The following is a 25,872-nucleotide window of genomic DNA, read 5'->3' on the forward strand; positions in this document are numbered from 1 at the left end:
TCTGTTTACTCATGTCCTTACAATTCTGTAGCTTTGCCTCGTAAGTGGCCCTGATTTGCTCCGCCATCTACATCAGGGCCAGTTTCCTACGCCCTCTCAAGGAAGGTGCCATCATCCTGAGGGTGCATCTGACTCAGTCTCTCAGGGCCCTCATTCCAGTAAAAGAGTGCTGGAAGTAATGATGAGACACTCTGCTTCCCCAAAGGCTCTAAAGCAAGGGTAACTCGATACCCATGGCATAACGAGGAGAGGAGAAGTCTGTCCAAACACAGTGTGGCTTTGAAGTATTGAGAGCTGTGGTCTTCACCATGGCAGAGCAGCAGTCTGGTGGTGGCCAGGTGGTGACAGCAGTCCATGTGACAACACCCAACAGAGGTGGCAGCAGTGCCCAGCATTAGCAACAGTGCCGAGCAGATAAAAAGGCATCCGGAAGGTAGACACTGGCCAAGGAGTCCCGAGGGTATTGTTCACACCTGACTGGTCTTGTTGGTGAGCCCACGGGATTCTCCCAACTACTGAGGCAAGCTCTTCACACGGGGCTGAGTTCCTGCCAGCATGCACAGGGTACTTACACTCGCTGTAAGGTCTTGTACCCGAAGGCAGTTTGATGTGGGGGAAGCCTGAGCGATGTGTCAAAGTACCCAGCTTCCTCATGACCTGTAGCCTGCCGTCTGGGGGAACTGCTCATTCCAAGTAAGGCCCCGCAGGAATTAGGACCCTCTTAGAAGGACATGCAGTAATTCCTGAAGGAACAGAAGTTGTCAGGTCCTACCAAGAAGCTCCAAGGACACTGAAAGATTGGAAAGAAAAGCCGCTGACGGAAGAGTGTAATCAGAGAGAAATGAATAGAAACTGCCCAAAGAAAATGCGTGCTCCCTTAGCAACCTGCTGCATAGAAAATAGGCCAAACAAATAGCTCTAAAAAGGATGTGGTAGTGGTAGGGGAAGTAATCAAAACTAGGAAAGCGAGAAAGTATTTAAAAAAAAAACCAAACAGCAACTCAGCTGGAGAAATTATAGTACAAAGTTAAGAAAGTGCAAAAACATGATAAGGAAAGCAAAGGTGAAGAATGAAAAGAAGATTGCGAGAGAGGCTGAGATAAATAATAAGGCATTTTTCAAGTACAGGAGGAACAAGAGGTCAGTACAAGAGCCAGTAGGGCCTCTAAAAGCTGACAGAGGTAATTTATTGACAGAACATGAAGACATTGTGAAAAAATATTAAAAGGCATTTTTCCTTCCCCTCCTTACCTCTCTTTTCACAAAGGAAGATGGGGACATATGCCAGAACAGACATAAATTTCCCAGGAGTGGAAAAAAGACATATTGAAGGAAATCAGGATCGTGTCAGCACAGGTGATCAAGAAATTAGGACATCAGAAAAATTGCAGAAAGTCTAGAAACCCAGGCCAGGGCCTCCTGGAATGAGGGACCCAGAGGCCAGTGAGGTCCAAGACCAGAGAAGGGAGGGATGGGAGAGGGTCCGCAGTATGTCAGAGGAGAGGGGCAGTGATCCACCCAGGGGCTGGTATAGGAAGCAGTCTTGGGCTCTGCTTTATAAGCCCATTTTGTAGATTGCTTTTTCATCTTTGATAAAGGGAAGAGAGTCAGGGTTTTATCAAGTTTTTACACTCCAAACTGTTGACAATGATCTCTGATGGGGTGCTTGTTTTTAAAAGTACCAAGCATGATCCAGTTTTGGGTAAAACTTCACTTTCCTTCCCCTAAGAAGACTCCAGAACAGAGGTAGAAAACCTGGGTTTGAGGTATTATTCTGTCACAGACCAACTGTGTGTGTGCATGCATCCTTAGGCATGTCTGACTCTTTGTGAACCCCTGGACTCTAGTCCGCCAGCCTCCTCTATCCATGGAATTTTCCAGGCAAGACTACTGGAGCAGGTTGCCATTTCCTATTCCAGGGGACTTCAGGCTAATTGCTTAATCTCATGAAGATGTAGGTAACTCATTTCAAAAATGAAGATAACAACTACCTTACATGACCATAATACTCAAATAAAATCATTTACTTATCCACTAATACAGCAAAAAAAAAAAAAAAAAAGCTGAGTGTTTTAAAGGGCCAGGCACTGTTTTTGGCCCCCAGAGAGGCAGGATTAATAAGACAGGTCCCTGCCCTTGTGGGGCTGACATTCTGGTATGAGGAGAGAGGTATTCAGCAAGGAAACAGAAAAGTAAACAAGATCATTTCAGAAGAGTGATGAGAGCTTTGGAAATAAAATACACAGCTGTGTAAGGGTCTGCTCATAGCATTGGTCAGGGAAGGTGACACTGAGATCTGAATTAAGAGGAGGGAAGACCTGGGATAGAACTTACCAGAAAGAGGGCAGCCAGACCAGGCCCCGAAGTTAATATATAAAAAAGCATTGTATAAACTGTACAGTCACCAAAGTGTTGGTCCTGAGTGATATCATCAAGAGCGTTGTCCAAGGTTGAGAATTTGATTTTCAACCCAGTTCCTCAATCTGAGTAAGCTATAGGGAAGTGTCAAATCAAGGCAGACTTCGGCAAGACAAGCCTGGCAACAAAGTTCAAAGCACCCAACATTTACGGAAATATACCATGGATTCCAAGAGAAGCAGGCCTCCCTTGTCACATGGACTCTGAGGCCATGGTCCCTGTGTGTGGCCATCCTCAAAGTCCCAGATGAAGAATTGCCTTGGGACGTGCTGCTTACCTGGGGCTGTCAAGGTTCTAGGGTAAAAAATGAAGTGGCATGGATTCACTTCCCTGCTCAAAAGCATCAGCCCTGTCTGAAATTTACTCCAGCCCATGGCCAAATTAATCATTGTGATTGGGTCATGCAACAATTAAAGAGAAAAAACTTCATTCTTATGTTTCCAAAGGTCCGGTTTCATTTCCCCCAAACCAGTCAAGCTCTTAGTCTGGAAAATGATCTGAATGCTGAGAGCGGAAACTAAGTGGAACCAGAAACTTCTAATATTTTGTCTTAACATAAGAGTATAATGAGACAGAAGTCACATTTCATTTCACAAAAGCGTATAGAGGCAAACTCTTGCAGAGGGGAGGTGTGAGCCTGATCCTGAAATCGACAGGACCCTGTGGAGCTTCTGGGCATGGAGGCCTGTTCGTGTCCCCCGTTTCTTGTTTGTAGGGAAGAGGCCTCAGCCTCCAGGACCTTCCTTGAGTTCCAAAGCACAGATTCAAACAGTTGCTAATCAGGGAAGGAAGGGGATGCAGAGACTAGGGAGGAATAGCCAAGAAACAATTGTGTAGCTTTGAGACAGGGTCCTGATTCTATCTCAAGTGATGCAGAGAACAATATCTTTGAGCTCTTTACAGAATGAAAACCTCTGACAAAAGGATTTGTATTCTTCATTCCAGAGAAGACCACCTGAGGCCAGATTAATGAAATCAGAGAGGCTCATCAAGAGATTATCGAGACCAGATTAAAGGAGTCCAGGCCCTGCACACAACCAAATCTTATCAGCAACCCCATCCTTGAACCACTGCTACAAAACTCCTCCCCAAACCCTCACAGGTTGGGACACTTCACTTTTCAGGGGCATGAGCTTGCTGCGTACCCTTTGCCTGGCAAAACAATAAAGCTATTCTTTCCTACTTTAGCCCAAACTCTGTCTCTGAGACTTGATTCAGCACTGATGCACAGAGGCTGAGTTTTTGGCATCAGTGTCAGCCTGATTCCTTAAAGGGAATTCTGGAGAACCCATTAAGCCTCACAGCTTTCCCGCCCACCATGTAGGAACCATATGATGTGATACCTCCCCAGGCATGTCCCTCTCTTTGCCATGCAGTCAGCCTGAGGGCAGTCCTCCTCCTTGTCCTAGGAGCCACAGGTAAGGCACAGAACTCTCAAAAAGGATCAAAATCCCACCAGGTGGAACACTGACATGGTCATTACTGGGGCAGACAGGATTGCCAGGGAGAGAGTGAGAAGGGAGGGGAGTCAGGGATCCTGTGCTTAGGAACTTCAACATCGCTGGCTGATCCAAAGAAGAGCTTACAAAGGAGCCTGAAAAGGTTGTTGTTTCACAAGCAGCCTGCAAAGGAAGAGGGCATTATTATCCCCACTTTAAAGATGAGAAAACCTAGACTTGTGGAGGTCAAGTAAGCACCAGGTTAATGGGAGACTTGGGACTTGCACACAGGTCTCCAGACCCTTGTAGGTCAGTTGGTAAAGAATCTGCCTGCAATGCAAGAGACCTGGGTTGCATTCCTGGGTCAGGATGATCTCCTGGAGAAGGAAATGGCAACCCACTCCAGTATTCTTGCCTGGAGAATCCCATGGACAGAGGAGCCTGGCAGGCTACAGTCTGTGGGGTTGCAAGAGTCAGACATGACTTAGTGATTAAACCACAACTCCAGACCCTGCGGTCTTTCAAATGAAACAAGGGAAGCTTTTTCAGCGCTCAAACACCCTGGGAGTCAAGGGACCTTGTTCTTCAAAGATGTTTAGAGATGCTCATGCTCATGGTTGAACACGTCACCTTGTCAGACACAGGCTCTGAGAACCAAGGAGGAAGAGGAAGAGAAACTCCTTTCTCAGTAAGCCTAAGAATCTATTCAATATTCTGGACACCATGTCATCAAAGGATTCTGATTTTCCCTGTGTGAGGTGGGGAGATGTGCTGGAGAGGTTTGAACATTCAAGCCCTGGACTCTGAACAGCTAGCAGCCTGGACTGAGGTAGCGGGTGGGGTACCTGGAGCTGCCCCGACCTGTGCCCAGAAAGGACAAAGGTGCCCGCAAGGTGGACTTCAGGGCGGATGGTGAATATCTCAGCTGCCCAGAGCATGGGGCCCAGCTCTGCTTTCTGCCCCAAGGCTCTGAGTTTATTTTCTGACTCAGGGGAGCAGCTGTGGACTTTGTCCGTTCGGCAGGCTTGCCAGATGTTTGCTGACCCCAGGTTTTTTTTCCCTGGAGGCAGCCCTGCCGCCTCTGAGATCAGCAGGGGTGAGGGGTGTGCGAGTTCCCAGGCTTCCCCAGGGCAGAGGGAGCAAGTCTGGGGCGGGCTGGGCTCTGGGCCGGGACTCAGGGCCGTGGCTGCGGGACGCAGAGCCTGACCCTCTGTTGGCTGGGTCTCGGGAGTGAGGAGTGGTGAGGAAAATTGGAAGAAATAATCCCTGCCCCCTGAATTGCCTGGGATTAATTAGGAGACTGATAATGTACAGCGTGTGCCTGGGATGAAAATGAGTTATAGCCGCGTTATTAATATAGCTGGATGGATGATTAGTTTATATAAAACAAGGCCACTTCTCAATAAGCCAGAGGTCATTAGGTGTCCTCACAGGGTGACATAAGGGGGTAGCCTGTGTGGATACTTGCGAGGAATTCCAACTGATTTACGGGAGGGTGAGAGCCAGCAAGTCAAAGTTGTTTTGCCCACTTCAGTAAATAAAAAACAAAGACCCAGCACGAGGCCTGTGTTTATTCTTTTCCTTAAAGAAAATATTTTCCATAAAACTGGACACTGACATTAAAAGTAAAAGTGGGGAGGGGCAAGGAAGAAGAAACCTAAAACCAATGTAAATTGGAAGCAAACTAGTGTTCATTTCCTGTGGAGCAATTTTATATTTTTTAATGGAGTTGCTGCGGCTTTTTATTTCAGTAGAAGGTGAAGAGTCCAAAGCATGAGGATTTAAGGCTTCCAAGTGTGTGTCATTATATGAACAGACCCTTAAATTTGCCAGCACGCCCCAGGCACTGCTCCTGCATAACTAATGTCTCCCTGCCAGGGCCAGGGCTGAGGGTCCTTTGACTCCTCTGGAAGTTATGCAGGGGTAAGGGGAGTGTCAGGAATGCAGGATTAGGCCCCATAATTGAGGCTGTCAGCTGAAGAGGCAGGCGGGTTTGCGAGCCTTTCCAAATTTGCATTTATTATGGCATGAAGATATGGCTCCTTTGGTATAAGAGGAGTAGGGGAGGTGTCTGGAAGTCGGCAGTATTTCCTTCTCTATCTCTCTTTTTTAAGTTGACTGGTTCTATAACATTCATTACGCTCTTCTTAATAGATCCCAGAAATGCTGAAATAGTCCTTCAGAGGAAGCATTCACTTGAAACAACAAAAGATTAGAGAGACCTTAAAAATGCTGGATTTTCTTTACCTTTTAAGGAAGGCCAGCTGGAACCTTTTGATTATTCCTATTCAGTGTGCAGCCACAAACAGTACTGATGGTGAAGACGGAAAGGGTTTTTGTGAATCACATGTGGATACAGCAGTGTCACTTAATCAGACACTCCTTACTGGATGGTGGACGTGGAGACCGTGGCCAAGGATCCTGCTGTAGGATAAACAGACCTGAGAAGGCAAAGGTCTTCAGATTTTGAAGAGACAAGTGGCCTGTTCTATTCATGCACATACATGCAAGTGGCATTCTAAGTACACCCATTCTCTCTTTAATTTTTAAAAATCTTATTAATTTATTGATTATTTTGGCTGCTCTGTGACTTTGGGGATCTTAGCTCCCTGACCAGGGACTAAACCCAGGTTCAGTGAAAGCGTGGAGTCCTAACTACTGGACAGCCAGGGAATTCCCTTAATTTTTAATTTTTTGTACAATATAAATAACATGAAATATACCACTTTAATCATTTTAGGTGCACAATTCAATGACATTAGTACATCCACATGGTACATCAACACCACCATCCAGTTCCTGAATTTTTCATCGTCCCCATTTGAAACTCTGTACCCGTCACACAAAAACTCCACTATACTTCCCTTTCCAGCCTCTGGGAACCACTGCTCTACCTTCAGTCAGTCTGATTTTGACTCCCCCAGGTGTCTCATATAAATGGAATCATACAGTATTTGTCATTGTGTGTCTGGCTTATTTCATTTAACACAAATGTCTTCAAGATTCACACTTGTTGTAGAATGTATCGAAATTCTATTCCTTTTTAAAATTGAATAATATTCCATAATATATATATTCCATATTGTTTTTATTCACTCATCCATCCATGCACATTTTAATTGCTTCTACCATTTTTCTACTATGACTAGTACTGCTATGAACATGGATACATAAGTACCTCTTTCAGACCTTAATTTCAAACATTTGGGGTATATACCTAGAAGGAGAATTGCTGGATCATGCATAGTTTAAGTTCTAATTTTTTTTAGGAACCACAATAGCAGTTGCACTATTTTGTATTTCAACCCACTGTACAAAAAGGTTCCGATTTCTCCATATCCTCAATAACAGTTGTCATTTTCCATTTTTTTATAGTAGTCATCCCAGTGGGTGTAGAGTGTTACCTCATTGTAGTTTTGATCTGCATTTTCCTAATAATTAATGATGTTAAGCATCTTTTCATGTGTTTACATACAAATATCTATTGGAGCCCCCCATTTAATTCTTTGAGATATATACCAGGAGGTGGAAGTATATACCATTAGATGTTGAAGTGGGCCCCCTAAGGATTTACTATAAACTCTTGAGAGTATAATAAAACTTAGAATGCTTACAGGCAGAGGATAGTCTGGTTAATGGAGGGTTAGTTAGGATTCTCCATTTTTGTTCCAATCACTCTTGCTGAGATTCTTCCCAAACATTTTGGTTTGTTTTTGAGATGAGCTATGCAGCCTTTCCTAGGAGGACTTCTCTTTATCCTGGAGGAATTCTATAAAATGAGCACCTGGGGACTACACTAGGTACCTAATGTGCTATCCTGAAAATTTAGATTAGAAGGTATCAAATATATGTATTTACACTATAGACCAAAAGGTAACTGTATAGGACTGTGAACTTTGAGTGAGTTAAATGTTCAGAGAGATGGTTTCGGAAAAGATGTTCTGTAGCTCTTCTTTTTGGCAGTAATTGGAGAGTAGGGCCTGTTGTCTATTAAGGCCACTCCTAGTTCATGAAAATAAAACCATGTCAACTGCAAATAAAAGAATGTTTATCTTTCTGTTCTCTATGGAGGGAGTTGGAGAGTCCAGGCTGGGAATGTGTCTTATTCATCCAAAAGGGAGAGCACATCACTGATGTGCTCTTCACTGGGAAAGGAAGCATGTGCAAATTCACCCATGTTTTCACCTTACTGAAAACTATGATTTAGGTTAGATTCTATGTTTATGCATCATGGTACCCCTGGCACTAGCCCCATGCCAGGCACTTAGTAAGTGATCAGTAACAATTCACTGAATGAATTAGCATGGCCTGACCTTTTAAAAGACTGCCTTACAGGCTCTCAGCCTCAAGAGGGGTTCAGACAGCAGTTCTCTACCAGAAGTGGGTGGAACACTTTGCTGACCAAACTGGATCCCCATTCCTAGGTGTTGCTAGTATAGACAAGCCTACTCTTTATGTGCTACTTGTATCTATTTCTGATCCTTCCTTTAATTGCATGGGGAATTTTTTTTTTTTTAACTAGCAGGTGAAAGAGGCAAGAGAGAAAAGAATGTGTTGGCTAAGATGGTAGGAATAACCATTTTCAGTATGGTCTGGTGGATAAGGCTTGAATTCACCATCAGAGGAAGAAGAGTAAAAGCAGGCGAGGCTTCTCCTGAAACTATTCTGTGAGATTCTGGGTGTGGACTGAAGCTCTGCAGCATGGGGCGGTGGGGGGGGGGGGGGGGGGCGGGTATGGCAGGGAGGGTCTCTATTCTCTCTTCTGTATAGGTCCCCCACCTACTCTGGGGCACACGGGAGATAGCAGTCTAGGTGAGAAATGGCACTGCAGATGCTCACTGTCCCAGTGTAGATGGGGATCCTTCAGGCAGTTCTATGCTAGCCAGACGGACAGAGAGAGAAAAAGTGGGCACCTGCTACCCATGGAAGTTGACTGATAGACTGTGGGCTTGTGCAAGCTCCTTGTTGGGACTTCCAGAAAAAAAAAGAGGGGTCTTTGAAGTTTTATACTTGAACATATGTGGAGTTCAAAGTCACAGTGTGTGTGTGTGTGTGTGTGTGTGTGTGTGTGTGTGTGTGTGTGTAAAATCACTAGCTGGTGATTACTACCTTTGTATCTACAAACAACTAAGTCTATAACAGATACCCATTTAGGTAGTAAATGGATGAAGACAGGGAAACCAAATATATACATTAAAATTTATCTATTTTTCAAATAAATTTATCTACAACTTGATATAAATAATGGTCCTTGTACCAAATAAGACACTTGGGTTTTAATAATAACAATAATAATGAGTAATATTTAATATAATAATACATAGTACTTTCTATATGTAAGGCATGATTCTAAGCAATTTATATATTTTTTTAATCCCCACAACAGTCCTATAAGACATGAATCTTATTATCCCTGGTTTACAGATAAGAAAACTGAAGCACAGAGAAGCTAGTAACTTGGCCAGAATCACACAGCTGGTATGCGACAGAGTTGGAATCCAAACCCAAGAAGTTGGGCTCCAGAGTCTGAGCTTTCATATCTATCTAGATATAGATAATGACAATTTTATTGAGATAATTTATATACCATGAAATCATCCTTTTAAAGTACACAATTCAGTGGTTTTCAGTATATTCCCAGGCTAGTACAACTATCATCTCCATTTAATTTTAGAACACTTTTACCACCAAAAAGAAAGCTGGTAAGCATGAGCATTACTTCCCATTCTTTTTTGTCCAGTCCCTGGTAACCATTAATCTACTTTCTGTCTCTATGGATTTGTCTATTTTGGACATTTCATATAAATGGAATTAAAAATAGAATAGAGTCATACAATATGTCTTTTGTGTCCAATTTCTTTCACCAAGCAAGATATTTTCAAGGTTCATCCATGTAGGAGTATGTATCAGTACTTAAATACTTTTAATGGCCAAATAATATCTTGTGATATGAAACACTAAGTTTTAAAAATCCATTCATTAGTTGATGGACACATGGGTTTGTTTCTACTTTTTGGCTATCGTAAGTAATGGTACTATGGACCAGCATACTATAATGACTACCACAAGCTTTTAAAAACATAAAACCAGCATATATTTCACATGCAGTGAATAATTAGTTAGTAGGTCTAGTTCCTTTAGGATTCAAAATTGCCCTTCTAATACCAGGCAGGCACGCCTATATACATCTGTATCCATGGAGCTGATGAAGGATATGGTGATCATACCAGACGACATAAGTAAAAGTGCTTTCTAATACCTGAAAGCATTGATCCAAATATTATTAATCAATGATGTGAGCTTGGCCAATTATTTGAGAGTTATAATTAGATACTTGAAGACAATGGGCTAGCTAATTGAAGTTTTATTGTTAAAAACATTATTTAAAAGTTTCCATGAAATTGAAGAAGATTGAAGGAAATGAATGGATATCCCATGCTCTTGGATTGGAAGAATTAATATTGCTAAAATGACCACACTACCCAAAGCCACCCAGATTTAATGTGATCTCTATCAGATTACCCATGGGATTTTTCACAGAAATAGAACAAAGAACCCTAAAATTCATATGAAACCAAAAAAGAGTCAGAATTTCCAGAGTAATCCTGAAGAAAAAGAACAAAACAGGAGCCATAACCCTCCCAGACATCAGACAATACAAAAAAGCTACAGGAATCAAAACAGTTTGGGATAGGCACAAAAACTCAACATATGGATCAATGGAACATAATACTTAGTCCAGAAATAAACCCACTCACCTGCTGTTAATTAACTTTGACAAAGGAATCAAGAATATACAATGGGAAAAAGATAGTCTCTTTAGCAAGTGGTGCTGGGAAAGTTGGACAGCTGCATGTATATAAATCAATGAAGTTAGAACACAACCTCACACCACACACACACCCTCACACCACACACACACACACACACACACACACACACACACATATTCAAAATGGCTTAAAGATTTAAACATAAAACTCCTAGAAGAGATCATAGACAAAATAGTCTTTGACATAACTTGTACCAATGTTTTCTTAGGTCAGTATGCAAGGTAATTGAAAAACAAACAAATGGGACCTAATCAAACTTAAAGTTTTTGCACAGAGGAAACCATAACAAAATGAAAAGATAGCTGATGGAGTGCGAGAAAATATTTCAAATGATGTGACTGATAAGGGTTTAAATTCCAAAATATATAAAAAGCTCATACAACTCAACAACAACAACAACAAACAACCCAATTGAAAAATGGGGAGAAAGCCTAAATAGACATTTCTCCAAAGAAGGAATATGGATGGCCATTAGGCAAATTAAAAGATGCTCACCATCGCTAATTATTAGAAAAATGCAAATCAAAAGTACAATGAGGTACCACCTCGTCTTACACAATGATGGTCAGAATGACCATAATTAAAAAGTCTACAGATAATAAATGCTGGAGAGGTTGTGGAGAAAAGGAAACCCTTCTACACTGTTTGTGTGACTGCAAGTTGGTGCAACCACTATGGAAAACAGTATGGAGATTCCTCAGAAAACTAAAGTAGAATTACCATGTGACCCAGCAATCTGCTCCTGGGCATATATCCAGGTAAAAGTATAATTAAAAAAGATACCTGCACCCATATGTTCAGAGTAGCACTACTCACAACAGCCAAGACATGGGAACAATCTAAATGTTCATCGACAGATGAACAGATAAAGAAGATGAGGTATATATACATACATACACACACACACACACAATGGAATACTACTCAGCCATAACAAGGAATAAAATAGTGCCATTTGCAGCAACAAGGATGGACCTAGAGATTATTATACTAAGTGAAATAAATCAGACAGACAAATATACAATAACACTTACATGTGGAACCTAAAATATGACACAAATGAATCTATCTATGAAACAGAAACAGAATTACGGACATAGAGAACAGACTGGTGGTTGCCAAAGGGAAGAAGATTGAGCAAGGCATGTGGATTGGGAGTTCAGGGTTAGCAAGTGTAAGCTTTTATATATAGAATGGATAAACAATAAATTCCTACTCTAAAGCATAGAGAATTATATTCAATATGCTATGATAAACCATAGTGGAAAAAATATTATAAAAGAATGTATATCTTGCTCCTTGGAAGGAAAGCTATGACAAACCTAGACAGCATATTAAAAAGCAGATACATCACTTTGCCAACAAAGGTCTATATTATCAAAGCTATGGTTTTTCCAGTAGTCAGGTATAGATGTGAGAGTTGGATCACAAAGGTGGCTGAGGGCTGAAGAATTGATGCTTTCAAATTGCAGTGCTGGAAGACTCCTGAGACTTCCCTGGACAGCAAGAAGATCAAACTAGTCAATCCTAAAAGAAATCAAACTTGAATATTCATTGGAAGGACTGATGCTGAAGCTAAAGCTCCAATCCTTTGACCACCTGATTCAAAGAGCTCACTCATTGAAAAAGAACCTGATGCTTGGAAAGACTGAAGGCAAAAGGAGAAGGGGGCAGCAGAGGAAGAGATGATTGGATAGCATCACTGACTCAATGGACATGAATTTGAGCAAATTCTGGAAGATAGTGAAGGACAGAGGAACCTGGTGTGAATGTTGCAGCCTATGGGGTCACAAAGAGTCCAACACAACTTAGTGACTAAACAACAACAAAAAACTGAATCACTTTGCTATACAGCAGAAATCAACACAACATTGTAAATCAACTTTACTTCAATTAAAAAAAATATTAAAACTGAAAAAAGTTTCCATGGTGTATTAATTGGAAAACAAGAAAAGGCCCCCCTTGCATATCCACTAGCAGCCACGATGGACTCTCCTTTCATAAACGCCTCCCAGAGAGACCAGCAGACTCTCTATTACCATTTTCCTCTTTCCCAGTTGTTGTTCACTGTTAAGGTTTTGTTGATTATTCCTCATGAAAAGTTAAAAACACATTTGAAATCTTAATACAGTTAGGAACATATTTAGTTGCAAGTAACACGGAAATCTAACCGTGCCTTTAACAAAAGTCAATTTTTTTTTTTCACATAAGAAAGTCTGAAGGTTGCTTTGTGGTTCAAGGGTGTTGAGACTGATGTTTCTCTTCATCTCTCTCTCATGTTTACAAAAAGACTGTCCAACATGAAGCATCATATCTGTATTCAAGACAGAAAGTAGGGGACTTTCCTGGTGGTCCAGTGGCTAAAACTCCATGCTCTCAAAGCAAGGGGCCCAAGTTTGATCCCTACTCGGGGAACTAGAGCCCACAAGAGGCAACTAAAGATCCTATGTGCCGCAACCAAGACCTGGTGCAGCCAAATAAATAATAATTTAAAAACACAGAAAGTTGGGGGTTGAATGGAGATAGTGTCAGGAAAGCAGAAGCACTCTCAGAAGCCTCTAGAAGACTTTTATTGCTTGGCCACAAAGATCAAATGACCACCCTTCTTCATAATGCAGGCTGAGAACAATGATAGTTTCTCCAGCCTCTAAACGGGAGGAATGTGAAAGAAAAGGGAGTTGGAAATAGGTGTCATCAAAAAACTTAGCCATACTATCCTTTTAAGAGATGGTTAGGGGATCTAGACAGACAGAAGGAAGAGACCACAGTTCTAATGGAAGAGGCTGGCACATCTCCTCCTCTTTCAGTTGGTATGTCTGATGAAGTTTTCCATTTGCTTTTTCTGCTTTCAGACTTGGGATTACATGGAAACCACTCATCTCCCCACAGACACTGGTTTGGCTTCATAATTGTTGAACGCCTGTCTGAATATTTTAGTGATGTGACCATAAACATCATGACATGATGAGCTCTTGAGACATTGTGACCAGAACCAATCTGGTTGGCTGAGCAATGTCTAAATCCCAGCAAGTTTGTCTGGGGATCTGAGACCAGCTTGCAATATCAGAAGGATTCTGCAAAGAGTTTTCTGAATCTGCCCCTCTTCATTAGGATTAAGATGTTCTTGAGGACAAGGCTGAGGTCTCCCTTTCTATGAGGTCTCCCTTTCTGTCTTCCCCTTTCTCATGTGCTAAATAATCGTGGGTGCACCGATGGATCTCAATATACATTGGAGGGGTAAACTCACATTTCTGGTGACTAGTCAAAGATGTGTCACTTGTTATAAAGTGTGCCAAGAAAGTCACTCATTTATCCAGTAAGCACTTTTAGTAATTTAAGCATTTAAGCTGTGAACCAATTACTTCAATACAGTTTCCAGAAATAGAGTTTTGTATCCTTTGAAGTGGGTTAATTGTCAACTGATATTTTATCTGTGTTCGTTCATCTGACAATTAGTGAAGGCTTCCAAAGCATCAGGCACGGTGCTAGGCACAGAGGGACACAGTGAAAAGCATTTAATGCTGCCTGCCTGGACTCACAGGGAAATGGGCTAGACAGGCATGAGAGCAGCAGGCCCAGGGGTCTGAGAAGGGCTGCATCAAAGCGCTGTGGGTTGACAGCAGGCGGTTGACTCATGGCCCAGGGGAGTTGCAGGGTTGTGCAATTAGATTGGCTGCCAGAGTCCTCTTCCGCAGACATTCCAAGCTGACTGCTGGCTTGGTTCCACCAAGGGGATGGGGGGACATGACCCTGTCTGGCTTCCCCCCCTAGTTGGGTTCACTAGAGAGAGAATGCTTCTCCCTGGAGACCAGCTTCACACATGCACTGAATTGGCTCTTTTAAGAAACAGGACAAAGAAAAACAGTAAGGAGAGTAAGGATGAGGTTTGGGGAGCTGGAAGACCAGGTGCCTTCTGAGTGAGTTGGGGACTTGAACCATGTCCATTCCCCAAAGTCTAGCACACACATCTTTGCTTTATTCAGAGGGGATGCATGAAGTGTGGGAGGATATTTGGGAAAGGCTGTCTATATAACATGGCTCACTGCATGAGACAATCTGAGAGAAGGGCAAATGCTACATAACTTCTTCACAAAAATGTCAGTTAAGGGGAAAAAAAAATTACATTTTTGGAGGCATCTTCCTCACTCAAAGGAAAAATGGCTTCGTGGAGTTGGAGGTGAAGCGTATGGTGTGTATATTCTTGAGATTAGATGACCCACTGATAAGAATAGAGGATGACACTGAAAAAAAATGATACTCTTTTGTAGCCTCCAAGGATTAACATCAGGGGTATTTGAGACTTAGCAGCAAAAAGGCAGCCTTGTGATCGCCTATTGTGAAATAAGATCGGAGGACACAGCACAAAGCTGCAGGAGGCGGTGGGCAGCGAGGAGTGGGTGACCCTGAGGCTGCAGGCCTGGGGGACCCATCACACACAGAGACTAATGCCTGAACTGGAAGAGCAAGTAGGATGAGCCCAGATGGTCAGAGGAGCTTTCCCAAACTGGCTGTACTTAAAGTCCTTCCTTCTAATACAATTTGGGCTTGCTCTCCTTAAATTTGACTATGTGTTAACATAACAGATTTGGTAAATCTGGAAGTGGGCAGGCACATATGTAATCCCTGGCAATTCTTTATCCAAGAATCTCACCAAACATTTCACATAGGGCCTCACTGACACCTATTTCTCCTTGAGTCTCTGTCCATTCTAGACATCACTCACTCCTATTTCACAGACGAAGGAGGTGAGGGAGAGGAAGCTGTGCGTCTTCATAGAGCCTTGATCATGCAACAGAACCAAAAGCTCCAAGTCTTGGCGTCCGGTTCTTGGCTCAGGCAACAGCACTGGGCTCCCTTTTCTTCTTCTGGGAATAATGGCAAATACTTTGGCTTCAGACATTGACTGTACAGGGCTGATGAAAAAAATTATCATTTGTTGAGAAGGTAGTGAAAGGCCGACTTCTGAGCCCCTTGGTCAAGGCAACTTACTTGCAAGTGCTTTAAAGGAAGTTGATGGAATCCAGATGCTTCCATTTTGTCTCAGCTGAAGTAGTGGCTCATCCACAAGTCACACACACACACAGACACACACACACCCCAGACACACACAGACACACACACACAGACACACACACACACCACACACACAGACACACACACAGACACACACACACACCCACACACAAACACACACACAACACACACACACAGACACACACACACAGACACACACACACCACACACACACACAGACACACACAGACACACACACACCACACACACACACACAGACACACACAACACACACACACACACACACAGAGACACACACACCACACACACACACACACAGACACACACACACCACACACACACAGACACACACACACCACACACACACATCACACACACACACACACCCCACACACATACACCCCCCACACACACACCACACAGACACACACACACACACACACACACACACACCCCACACACACCCCCCAAAACCTGTGGCTATACTGAATTCCTTGTTTCTTTGATTGCATTGATCCTTCTTTAAAATGCTTATTGAATTTACTGGCCAATTTAATTAAAAGAGTTGAAAGAGTACAACCTCTCCTGTGGAAGAATTGTGTCCATGCCTGTCCTGTGACTGTCTTAAGCGGCATATAATGCACAGGGCTGGGTTGGGGCTGGGTGGTCAAGCACGTTAGAATAACTCTTTCCTAAGGCATAAACTTGTCCCTGCAAGTGACCCCTGAAGCATTAGTCTCTCAGTCATGTCAGACTCTCTGTGACCCCATGAACTGTAACCCATCAAGCTTTCTGTCCATGGAATTTTCCAGGCAAGAATACTGGAGTGGATTGCCATCCCCTTCTCTAGGAGATCTTCTCAACCCAGGGATCAAACCCAGGTCTCCTGCACTACAGGCAGATTCTTGACTGGCTGAGCTACCAGGGAAGCCTAGGCACCTCAAAGTTCTCTGACAGGGGATACCAGTGGAAAGCGACAAGGTGAGTTGTTGGATTTTTAGATAAAGCTGGGGTGGGGGCTGCCTGATTCATGCTGAACTGCTCATACTCCAAATGTGTATTACATATAAGAACTAGAAACAGGCCTAAGACACAGTGGGAACCACTTTTAGTCAATTAAACCTAGCAATAAACTGAGATTTTTAATTTTTTTAAAAATTAGAGTTAGAAGTTAAGCTGTAAGAAGCTACAATTCTGTCTCTTGGAATTTGTTCCTTGTCTATTAATAACAACTAATGTTTTTGAATAGTATTTTGTACCGGACTTACAGCTCAACTTTTGTACACATTATGTCACTCAATCCTTACAACAAGCACATAAAGTAAGCAGTCATTATAATTTATCCTTCACAGAGGAAGGAATGGGGAGATTTTACGGAATCCAGCAGGATTGGAACCTCCATCTGTCTGACTCCAGAAATCACACTCCTACCTCCATCAGTATTTATTACATGCCTGCTGCGAACAAGATGTGTTTACACATCTTGTGTTTACATCTGTACCAGCCATCCAAGAGGGCCTCGAAGGTGGCGGTCTTGGTTTCTGTCTTGGGCTACATGATGAAAAGCCAAGAATTCTGCTAGCCGAGGTATACTACACAGACCCTGAATGAAGACATTTCTGCTGAGGATGGAGCAGAAGACTGATTTCTGGAGATCTCTGGAAAAAAGAGAAAGAGGGTCTCAATCTGAGAAACTGTATGAGTACTTTAGGCTTGGAGTTTAGGAATTAGGAATGAGAGAGGAAAGGGCCTCGGGCAAAAACAATAAAACTCGATTTTAGTTTGACATGGTGGCAACTTGCCTTAAAAGAGAAAGGAGGAGCTGGGAGAGAGATGGCAGGGAATAGAGGGAAGATAGTGTTTCAGGTTTCTTTTCTTTTCTTTTTTTAAAGACATTCCCTTGAGTCTGCTACAGTTAAAAGTGAAGGGATAGAGGGGGTCAGACAGAAACAAAGTGCAGAGGGAGAATTGAAGGGAGCTGGGAGAACAGAAGGTAAAAGATCACAGGAGAGGTAAGAAGAAAGCCAGAGGTAGCACAAAGCCCCAGGGAAGGAGCGTGGCAGTGGAGGAGGCGAGTTTAATCAGCTTTGCCTAAGGCAGCCACAGTTAAATAAAGGATGCCGGGCGGAGGAACACAGGTCCTGGAGAGGCCAGGGTCAACAGTGGTCTCAGCGACAGCTATCTGGGGGCCAGGGGACAAAGGTGGGGAGACAGCGGGAGGAGCCCAGCTACAAGAATGAAGAGACAAAGACCAGTCAGGAAAATGAAGAAGGGACTGAGGCAGGAGAGTTGCCATCTCCCTACGGGGCTCTTCAGGAGCTGCAAGTTGCTGGCTGCTGGCAGGAGAGCAACGTTAAGGCATAAACGACCACGGGAAGCAGGGGAAAGTTTGGGGCAAGCATAAAGTAAATATTTAGATGCGTCTTGCAGAATTGAAGCTCACCGTGGCTATGACCTATGAACACAATTGCCCCAGGCATGTACAGCTTTGTTCCATCTGGCTAGCTTAGTGCTGACCACAAAGACACCTGATCTGGTTATTGAAGTGACTGAAACACCAGCACATTTCTCCCTCAACCTGTCTGTGACTTTGCGTTCTGAGGGAGGAAGCATGGGGCTGGGAGGAGGCACTTGAGCAACAGGTATGGATGAAAGGGGAAAAAAAAAAAAATGTAACAAGAAATGGTTCTCTTTATAAAACAATTTTTTTTTTTCTTTTTTTTCAGAGGAGAGAGCCCAGTGAACTTCATTTTGGAGCAAAGTGGAGTCAAGGGAAGGGTGTGGGTTCTGGGTCAGATGGACTAGAGGTTAAAACCTGGTCCTGCCACTTTTGAATTGCACCTGGGCCAGGTGTGTCTCTTTCCTGGGCCTCATCCGTACAAAACCACCCCTGACAGGGCATCATGGATAGATATTGTGCAGAGAGAAAGCGCCTGGAGATGGGTGGGCAAGTCAGCTGTAGGAATGATGGGGGCAGAACCGTCTGGAAGGACCAAGAGAAACAACTTCCTAGGGCAAGATTTTGTTACATTGCTGAGTAATGAAAAGTCTAATATGGGAGCCACCCTCCTTTCCATATGACATTGGGCTGCACTCCACAGGCCTACAAGCCCTATACTTGCCCAGCTTCAGGAATGAATTCTCAGAATTTATATTAGCACTTGAAGCTTAGCAGGGCCCTGCAGGGCTCCTGAGCGTGGAAACCTTTCTGTGTCCCCCATTTCTTTTTTGGTAGGGAATAGGCCTCAGCCTCCATGACCTTCCCTGAGTTCCACAGGGCAGGTTCAAACAGTTGCTAATCAGGGAAGGGATGCAGAGACAAGGAAGCAGCAGTCAAAAAACAATAGTGTAGGCTTGGGACAGAGTCCTGTTTTGCCTCAAGGGATAACTGTAGCAAAATCTTTGAACTTTTCTGCAGAATTAAAACCCCAACAAGTGGAAGATGTTGACTACTTAATGAAGCTGAAGCTCCAATACTTTGGCCACCTGGTAAGAAGAGCCCACTCATTGGAAAAGACCCTGATGCTGGGAAAGATTGAAGGCAGGAGGAGAAGGGGACCACAGAGGATGAGATAGTTGGATGGCATCAAAGACTCGATGGACATGAGTTTGAGCAAACTTCGGGAGATGGAGAAGGACAGGGAAGCCTGGCATGCTGCAGTCCGTGGGGTCCCAAAGAGTTGGACACGACTGACCAACTGAACAACAACTATTACTATTACTTATTTAAGCATTCTTTAGTCCAGACAGGTCACAGTTTGAAAACCTCAAGAACCACAGAAATTCATCAGTAGACCATCTAAAGCCAGATTAAAGGACTGCAGGTCCTGCACATAACTTGATCGTTATCAGCAACCCCACCCTTGAACCATGCTCATCAAAAACCTCCTCACCAAATCCCCTGGGTTGGGACACACACTTTTTTTTCTTAAAAAATTCTTTATTGAATTTGTTATAATATTGTTTCTATTTTTTTTTATGCTCTGGTTTTTTGACCATGAGGCATGTGGAATCTTAGCTCCCTGACCAGGGATTGAACCCTCACCCCCTGCATTGGAAGGTGAAGCCTTAACCACTGGACCACCACCCAAGTCCCTGGGACACACAACTTTGATGGCGTGAACCTGTTCTGTTCCCCTTTGCCTGTCAAAGCTGTAACTCTATTCTTTTTTACTTCACTCAGAATTCTGAGATTCGATTCAGCGCTGGTGCACTGAGGCAGTTTTTGGCATCACACAATCTTTTTTTAACCCAGGGAAACAGAGCTCATCCACAAACTGATCTTGGTGAAGCCATTTGAAGGCAGAGACACCTCAGGTTTGTAAGGTACACATAGATATACAGGTATCTGTACAGACACAGAAATCTCACAATTTTCCTGCGAGAGTTAAAAAGGCCTCCTTCTTCCTCCTTCACTCATAGGGATTTGATGAAAGTTCCCAAGAGCCCAGCTAGATAGACCATTTACATCTCAAAGGCACAAGAAGAGAAACACCCATTCCTTCTAGAAAGCTAAATTCCTCTGTCGGTAATAAAAACCAGTTTCACAATGTCAAGAGTCCCATTTTGGACATTTTCAGGGATTTCTTTCCCATTTCTAGATAGCCAATTCAGTTTAAACAAATAACAGTAATAGAATATAATACATATTCACTCACTTTCACGTGCTTCACTTTCAGAGGAACAAGAATCAGCATTTAAGTTAACCCTTGCCTCGGCAGTTAGCTCCTGTGGTCTTTCTTTATGTGATCTTTATGTGAAAACCAGCGGCCAGCCCAGAGCTGAGGCCAACAACAGCAGCCTTAGGGTTTTCTACGAGCTCTCTGAACTCTCTTGGCGCATCTATCCCAGGTTCCTGCATACTAGTGGACGGCCATGCGGGATTTCCCCACAACTTTTGGGATCACCCCAGAACTTCTGTGCCCCACATGCAAGTGAACGGCCACCCCAGGATCACCCCTGCAACTTTCAGGCCCCACATGTGAGTGCACGGTCCCCTGCAACTTCCCATCCCCATCCTTGTTTCCCAATGTGTCGGGGCTTACTGGAGTCTCCTCAGTCTCCTGGCTGTTCTGCTAGTTGTTGGGCTTCACCCCACAAGCCTATGAGCCCTGGGCTTGCCCAGCTTCAAGACCAAAGAAAGGGCTCCAGAGAGGGTGACCGAGCCATCAGTGGTTCAATGAGTGGGGGACTTACACGTCTGAACCAGGTCCTAGAGCGACACCCCAAAGTGTGCGGCAGATGACGGGCAGGCCAGGGAGGCAGTCTCTGCTCCCTGGAGGAAGGTGAGGGTCCAGGGGGAATTGACATCAGGTGGGCTCATCAGTTACCAGGGAAACCAGCAGAGGCCATGCCCTTCACCACCACACTGATAACAGGTGGAGATGTTTTGATCTAAAGGTTAGAACAATCACTAGCTGGGGTGGAGGCAGCTATTTTGGAAGGTCTGTCCTGTGAGTAGGGTCGGGTGAAGCAGGTATTGGTGGAGTAGGTGATGGACAGACAGCAAGAGGACAGCCTTGCTGGGTGGCCTGACCATACAGAGACCATGGAGGACAAATCACATCTAGCTTCAAAATAACAAGCTCAAATTTTAGGAGTCGGAAGTATTGGAGATTATGTGATAATAACATGAGGATCAACTTTTTTTTTTAAGCTTATCGTGGTATATTTATTAAATATTAGAATTATTTCTTCCTGTCTATCTATGTATCTATCTATCTGGCCATGCCCAGAGGCTGTTTGCAAACTGAGAAATTCCCATCACTACTTTTTAAACATGCAAGTCTGAGCTTATGAAGTGCAAGGAAAGTCAATTTTATAACTGCCTTTAGTGCTACATTCAGACAGTGAAAGCGGCCCTTTAAAAAAAACTTTAGGTAAATATTTGAAATATTCTAAAACTGACATTCTGAATGATATTCTGATACTACTTCAATAATGTTTTATAAAATTCAGAGGAAAAATTGAATTAAGTAAATTTGAACTTTCCCTTTTCCGAGGCAGTTAAAGGCCGTACTATTTGCATATTCTAATATGGGATCACCATAGCTCAAGGTACAAAGCTTCAAGAGAGACTGTCCCTAGCAGGCCAACAGAGCAGGAGCCATTAACCTTTGGCCTTTCTGTATAAGACAAAAATCTGAGTCTCTTCTTTTCAAAGTGGCTTCCTGGTAACCACTCAGCACAGCCCATGCTTTCCAGAATTGTCTTTGGAAGCACAATTAAAAGGTTTAAAAAGCAGAAACACAAGCTCCATCCTATTTACACATTTAAAGTAAAGGTCATTCTCAGAAACTGGGCTTCCCAGATTTCTCCCCTTGAAATCCCTTAAGATATGTAATACCAACATAAAGGGAATCACAAATCCAGTTTTCAGAAAATGGCATTAAATATAGATTTAAACTTTGACCTTTAGTCCCAAGTGAGAGGACAAAAAATTCTCTTTACAGTGAAGGGCTTGTTGCTACTAAGCTTCAATGAGTAGGGGAGAACCTGCCTGGTAGTAGCCAGGATTAAGCAGCCCCAATCGATTTACCTCCAATGCAGGTATGCTGCAAATCCGCTGGGTCAAGATATAGTGTGTGATTGGGCCAGGCTCATCTATATTCTAGAGTCTGTAGAAGCAGCTTCTGGGAAACAGGGTCTTCTTGGCTTGGGGAATTGACGTTTCCACGGCAATATCTGAAATGCATTCCGAGTGAGCAGGAGTAAGAGATGGAATACACAGGGTCTCCTACTCCACATCAGGGTCATCAGCAATAGTGGGAAATCTGTGGGCAGCACAATGACAGAGGGGGCAAACAGGGAAATCACGGAGACCCAGAGCATTCATATTTTCACACCCGTTATTACTCTGAGAGCTCCACAGGTGCTGACCAGGACCCCAGGCAGATGACCCACTCTGCAGCTCACCTGTCTGCTACATTCTTGACAGGTTGATATTGGGATACAGGTCGGGGAGGAGGTAGATGATGGACAATGGGAAATGGAGATTATCAGAGAAAGGACTATTGGTTCTGCACACATCCAGAGCGAGAAGAAGAAATTCTTCTGTGCGGAATTTATTAGATCAATTAGGGAAGTAAGGTGATAAACACAAAAGAGCACTGGCCTGGGAGTCAGTTTGTTTTGCCCTTAACTAGCTGGATGAGTTTGAGATTACGCATTTGTTCATCTCTGTCACTACAAGTGACCTTTAGTTCAAACTCAATCTTGCTGATTTTACCTCAGTGCCCAGTTCACACTTGGGACCTCAGCAAAATGTTTATTGATTGGGTACATGAGGGAAAGAAGAAAATTGTTTGTTGGAAGGGACCCATTACTTGTCCAGCCCAGATTGTTCACTTTAAAGATAAAGAAATAAAAGCCTGGTTAATCAGTTAGTGTTAGTTGCTCAGTCGTGTCTGACTCTTAGTGACCCTGACCAGCCCACCCGGCTCCTCTGTCCATGGAATTCTCCTGGCAAGAATCCTGGAGTGGGTAGCCATTCCCTTCATCAGGGGCTCTTTCCGACCCAGGGATTGAACTCCGGTCTCCTGCATTGGCAGGCAGATTTTTTTACCATCTGAGACACCAGGGAAGCCCAGAGAGGTGAAATAACATGATTGAGGTCCCACTACTTGTTGGCTGCAGAAATAAAAATTTTAAAAAGGATGGTGATGATGATGATGATGATAATGAACACAATCAAGTGCTCGGATTGTGTAACCTCAGTGTTGGTGATTTCTTAGTTGGTTCTTCGCTTCCTTCACACTCTTTTATTTTCTCCTCTGTATCCAGGGTTCAGAAGCCTGAAAATTACATTTCCCAGGCTTCCTTGCTAGCTTGGGTTAGGTTCTCTCATGGGGAAGCACTCACAGAGACTAGGGAGAAGTCATTACATCAGTATTGTAACTAGTTCCTGGTCTGGCTCAGGTGACCGCAGGCTGCTGTGCCTGGTTGGTGAGTAGCAGCACCCTCAGGTTTATTGGGGACCTGCAGTGTCTGCAAGGGCCCAGAGTCCTGCTTCTTCACTGCAGCAGCAGTGGTGGCTCCAGCAGAAGGGGCAGTGTGGCCTCATGAGATAGTGCTTGTAAGCAAGGGTAACCCCCTCTCCTCTTTTGCTCCTCCTATCTCAAAGGGTAGGGTCTTCCTGCAGTTACTAACCTCTCTCTGGGTAACACTGTCTCCCTAGTTTTGCTCCAACAGCCCACCCCAAACCCCAGTAATCTCTGGTATTGAATCTCCCCTGATGAACCACTGAAAGTGCTTCGTATGGATTCTCTCATTGAATTCTCACAGAAACATAGGAGATGTGAGTTATTATAATAGAACTATGCTCCTGCTTTACAGATGAGAAAACTGAGGTTGAGAGACACCAAGTGAGTGGCACAAGATCACACAGCAAGGTGGGGGCAGAGCAGGGACATAAAACAGGGCTACCTGATGCCTAAAATTCCCATATTTAGCTCTACTCCTCAAGAGCAAGCCTGCTCCCCCATCAGATTATTATATTGAGGTGGTTTAGAGGCTCACCAGGGCTTCCCAGGTTGCTAGTGGTAAACAGCCTGCCTGCCAATGCAGGAGACATGGGAGAGGTGGGTTTGATCCCTGGGTCAGGAAGAGCCCCTGCAGGCATGGCAACCCACTCCAGTATTCTTGCCTGGAGAATCCCATGGACAGAGGAGCCTGGTGGGCCATGGTCTATAGGCTCGCAGAGTCGGGGGTGACTGAAGCAGCTTGGCATACACGCACGCACAGCGGCTCACAGTGCTGGGATCTTCCTCCCCTGTGCTGTGTGGGACTGATTTTAGTGGGCTGTCATCTTTAAACGCTCTTTCTCCAGGACCCTTTGTTTTCTTACCTCTTGACTTGAGCCTGATGAAGTCATTTCCTCTGTTAAAAGCTTTATAGGGATGGTATATCTTTTAGCAGTAGAGCAGCTATGGGTCCAGCTCTGTTGGCGGGAAAGCAGGGTGGTTAACTTGAGTGAGGGTTTGAGAGAAGAGAAGGGAGTGGGACGAACAGAACCAGGGTTAGTACACAGGCTCCTTCTCTGCCAGGCCAACACTGAGGACCTGGCTGGGGGTGGGGCTGAATCGGGGACTGAGGACTGAGTGAGAAGTTTCCGTAAATGGCTTAGAATGGTGCCTGGCTTACCATGAAAGCAAAAGTCGCTCAGCCGTGTCTGACTCTTTGCGACCCCATAGACTATACAGTCCAGGGAATTCTCCAGGGCAGAATACTGGAGTGGGTAGCCTATCCCTTCTCCAGGGAAATCTTCCCAACCCAGGGATGGAACTGGAGTCTCCTTCGTTGCAGGCTGATTCTTTAACAACTGAACTATCAGGGAAGCCCAGTTTACCACGAGCACTCAACAAATGTTAGCTTAAAAAAAGGCCACCGGGCATAAGGCACTGCAAGAGATACTAAGACAAACAAAAAAGGCAGCCCAGCCAGAGAGGACATTCCATCGGGAGAGGCTGAGACTTGCAGTCATGCAGCTGGGAGGAAAGGGCTGGGAAGCCAGCACCGGCCTGCTGTCAGTGTCCCGGGGAAGGGCAGGGGTCCTGGCAGGCTCTAGGCTTTGAGCAGGCTCTTAAAGTGGGGTAGGTGTGAAGAGATGGCAACAGGGGAGGGAAATACCTTTTCCCTGAGAAAAGAAACTGTAATCAGAATTATCTCCTGTTGAAGTCTAAACTCTCCAGACAATATTTACGCAGCTCTCCCATCTCCCCTGTAGATGTCTGAGGGTAGTTCTGATGCTGTTTAGGGTTGAAGTGTTCTCTTCAGAGAATGAATTCAAGGCCACTTTTGGTCTTTTCCATATTCTTTCCAGTCCTTCATCTTCCCTAAAGTACTGCCCACCTCCCCTAAGAACCCCAAATCCCAAACCCCAGGACTGTCACTATAGTGACCCAGTGGGAATAGAACCCCCTCCCTCCCATCAAAGCCCACCTGCCTCCCTGCCTATCCTTCAGCCCCCTGCTACTGGACCAGAGAGCTACTCTGATGAACTCACTTTCAGCAAGATGTCAATGGCTTGTTACAACTTAAAATGTTCTTCTCTCAATGAGCATTTATGTTTTAACATTGGCCTTCAGCACTTAATTCAAAGGAGCGAGTAATGTGGAATTTCAAAGGACATGACACAGAACTTGTATCAG

The 25,872-nt window shown here is 44.0% G+C and overlaps 1 long non-coding RNA gene across 1 annotated transcript in view; it reads right to left on the minus strand.

The window, feature by feature from the left end:
• Positions 1 to 25,872, minus strand: part of LOC136148538 (uncharacterized) — a 287,598-nt gene that overhangs the window by 105,821 nt on the left and 155,905 nt on the right. Inside the window, exons 9-11 of the long non-coding RNA XR_010659517.1 lie at positions 24,570 to 24,662; positions 22,263 to 22,408; positions 20,921 to 20,999 (exon numbers count right to left, since the gene is read on the minus strand). This is a non-coding gene — a long non-coding RNA (uncharacterized lncRNA). The remainder of the gene's footprint in view (positions 1 to 20,920; positions 21,000 to 22,262; positions 22,409 to 24,569; positions 24,663 to 25,872) is intronic.

Source organism: Muntiacus reevesi, chromosome 17 (assembly GCF_963930625.1).
Source record: "Muntiacus reevesi chromosome 17, mMunRee1.1, whole genome shotgun sequence".
Taxonomy (NCBI): domain Eukaryota; kingdom Metazoa; phylum Chordata; class Mammalia; order Artiodactyla; family Cervidae; genus Muntiacus; species Muntiacus reevesi.